The sequence below is a fragment of the Pteropus alecto genome, unplaced genomic scaffold, assembly GCF_000325575.1.
Source record: "Pteropus alecto unplaced genomic scaffold, ASM32557v1 scaffold50, whole genome shotgun sequence".
In the NCBI taxonomy this organism is placed as follows: domain Eukaryota; kingdom Metazoa; phylum Chordata; class Mammalia; order Chiroptera; family Pteropodidae; genus Pteropus; species Pteropus alecto.
In genome coordinates, this window is record NW_006431918.1 from 4,476,258 (window position 1) to 4,486,601 (window position 10,344).

Genomic DNA, 10,344 nt, shown 5'->3' on the forward strand with positions numbered 1-10,344 from the left:
TGCGCGCAGGGAGGAGGCCGACGAGCCCCAACGCGGCCTTTCCAGTAATCCGCTGCGCTGCAAGGGGGAGTCCCGGGCACGGCTGCTCGGGGGACGGGCGAGTCGGAACCGCCTCATCTGCACTCGCGGTGGGGGAGAGGAAGGCGCAGAAACCAGCCTGAGCCAGACACCGCCCTCCCCACATCGCCTCGGCCTCTCGAATCCTCCTCCCAGCAGCTCGGAGCTCGGCTGCGTGCCTCAAGGCCCAGCCTCGCCTTCAAAACTTTGAAGAGGGGTCTGGAGGAAATTAACCTGATTCACAGCTTTGGGAAGGAAACAGAAGAGATGAGAGGTCGGTTTCAACCTCTGTCTGCCACCATATAATCAAAGTTAACATGTCCTTATTGTAGAAACTGTGGCAAATACAGAAAAGTGTAAATAATTCTACAAAAAGGCACCCACAAGTCCAGTACCCACAAGCAAACATTTTATGTACTGGACTATTTCTGTTGCTATGTATGTTTTTTCTTTATATAACTGATAGTTCTTTATACATTATTTAGTATCTTGTTTTTTGTACTTAATGTCTAAACATTTCCCATTTCTTTATACAAATTATAAATACTTTTAATGGTTCTATACTAACATTGTATAGCTGGGCCAAAATGTAACCATTTAAATTTTTTAAAGGTCTAAAGGATACAAATATTGTTAAAGTTCTTGATTCTTCATATTAAATTGTTCTCTGGAAAGACTCTACTAAATTATATTTCTAGTCCCACTGGATGAATGGCCATCTAACTATACCTATGATCCAGCCTTGAATAGGTAATCCCCTCTCTCCTAGGCACCAAACCTCTCCTTTACCTTCCTCTTTCCATTAAAAATACAAAGAAAGATTCAGAGCCTTTTGGACTCAGACATTCAGACTACTGGGCACTTTGGTCAGTTTTTTTTCCCCCCAGTTTCCCTATCATTTTCTATTCCCGTAAACTTTTTTAAACAATACCACTAGTTAGTGTTTTTAAGATGGAAGAGGAATCAGCCAGAAGTCTGTCTTCTAGAACCCTGTCCTTCCCCAGTGCCGGGTGAGGCTCTCTGTGTTTTCTTAGGAGCCTCGGTCTGCAATAGATGCAGTGGCTTCTTGGGGTCAGGCCCATAAGACATCAAAGCTTTGGTGTTAAATAATTACTTCTATTAATAATCTCTTAGGGAAACAACTAAGTGCCCATCAACAGATGAATGGCTAAAGAAGATGTGAATATGTATATGTATGTGTGTGTGTGTGTGTGTGTGTGTGTATATGATGAAATTTTATTCAACCACGAGAAAGAAGGAAACTCTGCCATTTGCAACAGCGTAGCTGGAACTTGAGGACATTATGAGATAAGTCAGACTTAGACATATACTACATGCTATCACAGATATGTGGCATTTTAAAAAGCTGAATTTGTAATAACCGCGAGTAAAATGGCAGTGGTGATGGAGAATAGGAGAGATGTTGTTTAAGGGTACAAACTTGCAAATAGTAGATAAATAAGTCCTGGAGATCTAACCCTCAGTATAGTGGTTATAGACAATAGTGTATTATAGACATCAATCTTGCTAAGATACTAGATCTTAATTATTCATACCTCAAAAAAGAAATCATTGTGACATGATTATGTTACAATGGCAATCATGTTATAAATGTAGCAATCATGTTATAAATGTAGCAAATCAACACTTTAAACTTACATTTGACATAAACTGTACGTCAAATGTATTTCAATTGAAGGTCCCTTATAGCTGGGACCTTAGAGAATAAAATTAATTAGAAAAGAAGCAATATTCTGCATTCAAATGACCTCACTCTCAGCCTCATCTCACAAAAATGTAAATTTAAATGGACAAGTGCTATAATAAAGGTAAATGCAAAATGCCAAGAGGGAGTGGGGAAAGCATCACTTGGAAAACAGAATGCCTCTCCACTCAGGACTCTGGCAAGTCACAGTCCTGGAAGAATTTAATCCCTAAATCTGAGTGGCTGCAGGGAATCAGAGTGACTTTCTAGGAGCTTGGGCACTGGTCTATAAGAATAAATAGTAACAGACACTCTACTGAGCACTAGCTTGCGTGGTCTGAGTGTTAGGTCATAACCACCCTTCGAGAAAGGTACTATTTTGGCCCTCATTTTACAGATGAGAAAACTGAAGCTCAGAGTGGTCTGATGCCTTGATACTCTGTAACAAGTAGCATGTGTTGCTTTCTTTCTCTTTTCCCCCTTTGTACCCATGGAGAGTGTGAATCTGAGTAAGATCTGCACTTTTTCTTAGGTTTTAAACCCTGTGGACTATGTCAGTCCAATCATAGCACAGCACTGAGGGGATCAAAACATACAGCAGCAGCAACTGCTTTTCGTTTGTTGACTTTTATTTAGCTGCAATTTTGTTATGTGGTTTTACCATATTCTATCCACTAAGCTGGCCTGCTTCTCTTGCCCCCTAAATTTAGCTTGCTCCTGCTGCTGCACCTGAGTGTCCTGTTTTGCCCTATCTTTGAATGAAATTAGAGTAGTCCCTCCATATCTACAGGGGATATGTTCCAAGACCCTCAGTGGATGCCTGAAGCCACAGATGGCAACAACCATTATATATACTATGTTTTTTTCCTATACATACATACCTATCTACGATAAAGTTGAATTTATAAATTAGACGAGGTAAGAGAGTAACAATAATAACTAATAAAATAAAACAACTATAGCAATGTACTGCAATAAAATTATTTGCAGGAGATATGTTCCAAGACCCTCAGTGGATGCCTGAAGCCACAGATGGCAACAACCATTATATATACTATGTTTTTTTCCTATACATACATACCTATCTACGATAAAGTTGAATTTATAAATTAGACGAGGTAAGAGAGTAACAATAATAACTAATAAAATAAAACAACTATAGCAATGTACTGCAATAAAAGTTATGCGAATGGCTTAGGGGCCATTATTCAGTAAAATAAGGATTATTTGAACACAAGCACTGCAATACCTGGACTGTGGGTCTGATAACTGAGACAGTTACTAAGTTACTGTCGGGCAGGTAGCATATACAGGGTGGATAATACAAAGGGAAGATTTTTGTCTTGGATGGGATGGAGCAGGACAGTGTATTTTCATTACACTCCTCAGAATGGTGGGCAATTTAAAACTTATGAATTGTTTATTTCTGGAATTTTTCATTTAACATTTTCAGATCGTGGTTGACCGTGGGTAACTGAAACCACAGAAAAGGAAACCGTGGATAAGAGGGACTAGTATATATTCATGTATTTGCCTTGTGTCTCCCATCGGGGTCACTGGCCTTGTGATGTTTTTGAAGACCACTTTAACTCTTCTTCCCAGGTGAGCTTGTTGTTTAATTCTTCTTTTGGGTTTCCTTAAGATTATTATCTAGCCTCTCAGTGTCACTAAGTCACAAAATGATTGAATTTTCAAGTTAAAGGGACCTTATCCATTTTCTAGTCATCATTTTACAGAGGCGGTGCTCTGGTCACTCTGCCAGTTGAGTCACTAAGGCTAGAGCACAGGCATCCAGTGCTCTTCCCTGAAGCCTCTGGCCACTAGCTGTTTCCTGACCTCCAGGTTCTCTTGAACTAGCATCACTGATAAGAGCAGGTAATAAGAACAGGTAATCTCCCTCAGACTGAGCAGCAGCCTCTGTCTCTTGGGTACTCATAATGGTTGCTTAGCCCATCCTGAATTCTTGAGCAAAGTGGATTTCGCCTATTTTAACTCTACGAAATATCTTGATAAACTGTCTTTTTTATGGGTCTTCATTGGCTAAACATCTGACTCTTGGTAGTATGACAGGGAAAAGAATAGGTACAAGGGAGGACTTTTAAAAAATCTTACTATATCAGGCAAAAGAAACACGCCTGTCTCCTCCTGGCCCAAGTCTTAAAGCTGCCTTAGAGATGGCAAGAGCTTTCTTTTACTTTGTTTTTCAAATGATTTAAAATTGATTTTAAAACATTACCACAAACATGTAGCATATTCACACCTTTATGATTTATTGTCAGATTTTTTTTCCTTAAGATATTGTCTGTTATATTTTTATGTAATTTATATGTTGTTTTGATTCTGCAATTTGCTTCCTCCCATTTTAAAAAGTATAATACACACACACACACATACACACAGATGCAGATATCAAAAGTGTACTGCTTGTTGAATTTTCCCAAACTGAACACACACAATTACTTGCATTCAGATCCAGAAACATTTCCATCACCCCAGAAGTCCCTCATATATAGCTTTTTGTTGTTATTCTTTCTTTCCTCTTTTCAGAAATTTGCCTGATGTGAAATGTATTTTTATTTGATTTAAAGATGGCATATTCCCCAGCTTGCTAGCTTGTAGAATATCCATAATAGAAGAAATATTTATTGCCTTATGAAGCCAACTTCAAATCAAGTGCATTAAAAACTTTTGTTCCTTAGGGTGAAGCTTGAGGGTGGCTTTATAAATCTTTAAAGCTGGAAGAAACTTTGGAAAGAGGAGGTTATGGGAAAGATGTTGTGCTTCTCCTGTGGCAGATCCGGAACTGAAGCCCAGGCATCCAAATAACCCACCATTATTCCTTGCTTTGTTAAATATAATGTAAATAGCCACAGCTGAGATAGAAGAAGTACCAGAAAAATTTCCTGTGGCTAGCTAAGTAATAACACTGTGAATGGGGGTACAAGTGGCTCCCTATCTTCCATTCCACTAGGGAGTACTCTTCTGCCCTCTGCTTGCTTCCTGAAATAGTCTCTAACACAACAGTCCCAACCTTTTTGGCACCATGGACCAGTGTTCCTATGAGAATCTAATGCCTGATGATCTGAGGTGGAGCTGAGGCAGTGATGGTAGCACTGGGGAGTGGCTGCAATACAGATGAAGCTTCACTTGCTAGCCTGCTGCTCACCTCCTGCTATGTGGCTGGTTCCTAATAGGCCATGAACTGGTACCGGTCCGTGGCCCAAGGGGTTAAAGACCTCTGCTCTAATAGGTTCCTCAATCCCACAGTTCCCACATTGAGTGCTGAGGCACGCAAGGGTGCTGTAGAAATTCACAGAGGCACTTCAAGATATTTTAAATTTTTGAAGGAAACACAGTGATACTCGATATCTGTCACATACTTAATGAGGTATTAGTTAAAGGAAACCCACAGTTTCAACATTAGATTGCAGTACATTCTTTTTGATGACGTCCTGTCTTTATGAAGTTGGGCTTTTGGTGGATGCTATGTTAAAAAGAAAATTGATGGAGAGATGGAAACATGGAGCAAACAGCAAGCAGAGTTGCCTACGGGTCTTAATGAACAGAAGCCCAACAACTAAGCCCTGTGTCTTCATCGAGTCCTGTGCCACTTGCTGAACAGCGCCAAGATTCACGTTGGTGGCAGCTGATCTCAGTTTCTGGTGTGGCTTCTTGTGGCAACTATGAGCACAGCATCTGTGGATTGCTTACTAAATCTTAACAGGTGGCCCCAGAGGGGCACAGTCGGGGACTGAACTTGGCCTGCAGCTGAACCCCTCTCAGGACTGTGCCGCTGGACACCGACTACACAAAGCCACGCTAATAAGACCAGGAGACTTAGGAGCTTTGATTAGTACATAGAAACAGACACATAAAGGGAGCCAAAATGGGGAGACAAAGAAGCAGAAACCATATGAAAGAAAAGAACATAGATCAAGGAAAAATGAATCTAGCAATCTCACAGGTGCAGTTCAAAACACTGGTTATAAAGATGTTCAACGAAATTAAGGGGAGTGTAGAGGAACTCAGTAAGAACTTTCACAGAGAGATAAAAATCATAAAAATGGAAATTATAAAAGAGAACCAGTCAGAAATGAAGAATACATCATCTGAGATGAAGAGTATATTAGAGGGAATCAACAGAACGGAGGAAGAAGAGGATCAAAACACCAATATAGAGGATGAGGAAACCGAGAACACCTAACCAGAATGTCAAGAAAAAAGTAATCAAGAATATAATAATAATTTAAGGATCCTCTGGGACAAAATTAAGGGTAACAACATCTGCGTCGTAGGGGTACCTAAAGAAGGAGAATAAGAAGCTGAATATATATTTGAAGAAATAATGATGGAAAACTTCCCTGACCTGGTGAAGGAAATAGACATACAACCCCAGAAAGCTCAGAGAGTCCTCAAAATTAGTCATGGAAATATAAAGTGTAGCATAAGGAAAATAGTCAACAATGTAGTAAAAAATACAGCATGTAAGGTGTTGTAAAAAATACAGCACGTAAGGGGGAAGAGGGATAACTGATTTAGTGGGGTGACCATTTCGTGAGTTATATAGATCTCTCATCACTATGCTATATGACGGAAACTAATTTATTATTGTATGCCAACTATAATTGAAAAAAAAAAAGCTCATTGAATTGTACAAGGTAAATATGAGCAACTAATTGTCTATTATACTTCACTAAAGCTGGGGGAAAAGTAAAAAAAAAATTCTAAATTATGTGATTTTAAATACGAGTGTGGCTTTATTTAATAGATAAAAAAGAAAAGATTATTTACTCAATGAGTGTCTAAGAAGCCCAAGGAACCATTGTTTTATAAACATCTGTAATCAACCACATTATTCTGAAAATAAATGGCACTTATTACTGTACTAGTAAAATAATTTTATCTATCGTAAAACTAACCTTAGTCTTTTCCTACTGTTAAGTCAAGATTATAGAAATTTACATATGTTTTAAAAAGGTACAGTATATTACCAAGCTGAAATATCACAGGCATATAAATAAACACAAATTTGACATTAAGAATAAATTTGTCTAAATACTTTACAGTCTTATTTCTGAATAAGATCTACAAAAGAGCCCTTGATGGGAATAGCATAAGAAAATTTGTATGAAGTGATTTAAAAAGGATAAACATTAAAAAATTTTTTTAAAAAGAAAAAGAAAATTGATGGGGAAAAAGATGAGAGGGTAGTTGTGTGCAGTGTGGTTTAGCGGTTTGAGAAGCTGTGCAGTGCCCCACAAGTGCGCAAATTTCATGAGGAAAAAAATTCATTAGAAAGTAGTTACTTAAAAAGAAAACAAAAATATCGATTTTTAAAATTTATGTGTATTAGTTTTGCAAACAACTAATTTGTTAGGATATAAACACTAATTAAATTGTTTAGACCTAACTACTTGATAAATGGACCCATTAGGTATTTCTTTTGGCCTAGGGTCTCTGTGAACCTTTGTTTTAGGTGTAAGGCTAGGTAAGACCAGTCAAGTTAAATCAGCATCTCTAGTACTATGTATCAATTGGATGTTCAGCTGGTAGACTAGAGTCTAAGATGATTTTATTTACATGAAGAAACTAAGTCTTAGAAAGCAATTTGATAGAGGTTATCCACTCTGGGCAGATCCAGGTTTTTGGGAGGCCTGAAGCTTAGACAATTGTTAGAGCCCTCTTTAAGGGCAGTAATGCACAATCAGGGATTCAAAACTGGGTAGAGGGCTTGCCAGGGGCCTACGGAAGTGGAAGGTCCGGAAGCTCAAGGTTCATTAGCTTCAGGGCAAATCCACCTCTGTCCGCCAGCTAGTAAGTGGTGAAAATGGAATTCAAACCCAGCTTTGTCTGCCTCTAATGATACAAAATGGGAATTTCCTTTCCTAAAGACAAGAACAGAAAACCAGGTATGTGAAAGAAACGTGAGCCTAGCTGGGTCATCTCCACACTTGACCCTCCCTGGGAAGGAATCTGAGAGAACACAATGCCTGTATCTTCTCATTAGAGAGTTGTGACCGGACTGGAGAGCAGGGCTTTGGCGGCAAAGCTGAGTTTGAAATCTGGTTCTACCATTTCCTAGCTCTGTGATGTGGAAAAGTTACTTACCGTCTCTGGGTGTTACTGGAGCAGTAATGCCCACTCCCCACAAGACGGTGAAGATTAAATGAGGTATCGCAGATGAAAGTGCCCAGTCTATAGCAGGCACACAGACTCTGTTAATCTTCCTCTCCTTCCTCTGCTCCCACACAGATACCATGGGTATTTGGAGATGAAATAAATATAGACAATCTGGTTGGTAGAGTTTCCTTCGTGTGTGGGTAAGTTAAGTAAATGTACATATATGGCAAGCAACTGTCTACAAAAGATGCAAATCAGACCAGGTTGGCAGATATTTGCCTGGTGTTTTGTCTTGGTTCAGTGCCTAGCTCAGCGTCTATTTTCAGGCGTTCCCCATTATCCACAGACTAAGGGAGAAACTCCTCATCCTGCTATTTGAAATTTCCCCAAATTTGGCCTCAGCTTAGCTTTCTAACATTTTTTCCTGCTATGATCCGACTCAAACCTCTCTTCTAACCTGACTGGTTTCCTCACTGACCCTTAAATATCCACCACAGCCTCAGCGGGAAGCCACTTCCCTTGCCAGGAATTCTCTCTCCTTTCCACAGTCCACAATCCTACCCATCCTTCAGGACCAGTTTAAGCTCATTCTTGGCAGTGAGCATTTTCTGAGCGAGCCCAGCCCCTGGGGATTCCGGTCCTCTCAACTCCTACCATTTGTCCCATTTGTACCATGCATTCAGGTCATAACCACACACTGCTTTATTTTGTTCTATTACTTTTAGGGGGTTTGTTTTTCCTTCCAATTGCATTGTAAGTTCAGTGCGGTGTCATGGAAATAACATCAGACTGAAAGCAGAGACTTGGCTTCTGTTTCTAACTTGCTATATAACCCCGGGCAAATAGCTTCCTTTAACTCAGAAGTGAGGGGGTTGGATGTGGAAACTCTAAGATTCGTTTTCTTAAAATTAGGACCCTCTTCACAAGGCTCAGCTCAGCGATACGCATATATAATTTCATTAAAAAAAAAAACCATTCAAACATTTGTTTATCACTTATTCCCAAACCCCTGAGCTAGATGCTAAAGACTGAATAAAGGTCAACAAAACACAGGGCTTACTCTCAAGGAACTTATCAGGGAGGACGAGCTGCACAAAATCATTTGTGGGATTTATTGAATGGAGTAGGTGCTAAAAGGTCAGGAACTGGCAGAGCATCTGTCTGACATTCTGTCTGGTAGTTGTCTTTGTCTCTCCACTCTACTGTTTGGCCCCATGGCTGACTTCATTCTCTGAATCCCATCTTTCCCCCTCTTCCAGCACCACACCACAAGTATCTTACAAAGGCAGAGCTCAGAAGCTCCCTGCCTCTGTCCTCACTGTGCCACACATCCTGTTCCCTTTGGCTTAGAAGTCAGCTGTGCTGCTCTCAACTTGGGGATGCCCCAGTCAACATGGCTACCCTGCTCTCTGCCCTTCCATTTACTGTCTGTTGGAACCTGAAGTCAGTCCTCTAAAGATGAGCCTGGCTGGATAATTTGGCTGCAATATATAGCGGGAGGCATCAGGGAAGAGGGATAGAACATTAAGAAACCAGCGTAGTGGCTAGCCATGTGATTTCTTTGATGCCTTTATTATATGCCAAGTGCTGTCCTGAAAGCTACCGTTATTAACTCATTTAATTCTCACAACATCTCTGAGATAGTTACTATCAGTATCCTCAATTTACAAATGAGGGACCTCAGGCAGGGAGAAGTCAAATGACTTGCTCAAGATAGCTAGCAGATGGAGGAGATAGGACTGGAATTTAGACAGTCTGGCTCCACAGACCACTCTCTCAACTTATATGAAACTGCCTCTTTCTGCAGTATTCTGTAAAGGTTTTCTGACGGCTATGATCTATTTCCTGGAGCTACCTTGAGACAGACGGAAGGCAACGGTCAGATACATTTTCCCTTGGGGCATAGATCTGGAAAGTTTTAGCTGGATAACCAAGGCTGGAGCTACCGGTTTCAGGGTAGTCAAATCTGACCCTGAATTGCAGGAAGGGGTCGGTAGAGCGAAGGCCCTGGCAACAGGAGGTCTGAGTCCCGCTCTTGGTTCTGATCTAGGAAATCATTTCACCTTTCTGAACTTCAAGTTTTTCCACCTTTAAAGCAAGGGAAAGGTTAAGGAAGTTGAGCTCGGTGAGTTCCCGGGGTCCCTCTAACATTCCGGTAACGGAGAAGTAATGGAGAGGTGTGGGAAGACCGCACAATATAGGTCTGTGTGTGCTGGAGGACGTCTCTGTGGGTGGAGGCAGGAAGGGGTGTGTTTATGCAGCAGGAGCTTGTGAATATGTAGGGTCCTGTGGAACCGTGCAAGAAACTTAAGAACGAGGCTCTGCCGAGTGTGGACTAGGGGTAGAGTTGGGGGCGAGGTCCGCGGCCAGGCTGCGTGAAGAGGAGCAGCAACTACAGGGGCAAAGTCCCCGGGAGGCCTAGCGCAGCGCTCGCCGGGCGAGGGGCCAGAGCGGGGCCCCAG

At 40.9% G+C, this 10,344-nt stretch overlaps 1 long non-coding RNA gene across 1 annotated transcript in view; it reads left to right on the forward strand.

The window, feature by feature from the left end:
• The first annotated feature begins 14 nt into the window (after positions 1 to 14).
• The window catches only part of LOC112475088, a 20,943-nt gene continuing 10,613 nt past the window's right edge, over positions 15 to 10,344 (forward strand). Inside the window, exons 1-3 of the long non-coding RNA XR_003044578.1 lie at positions 15 to 331; positions 3,216 to 3,364; positions 8,015 to 8,082. This is a non-coding gene — a long non-coding RNA (uncharacterized LOC112475088). The remainder of the gene's footprint in view (positions 332 to 3,215; positions 3,365 to 8,014; positions 8,083 to 10,344) is intronic.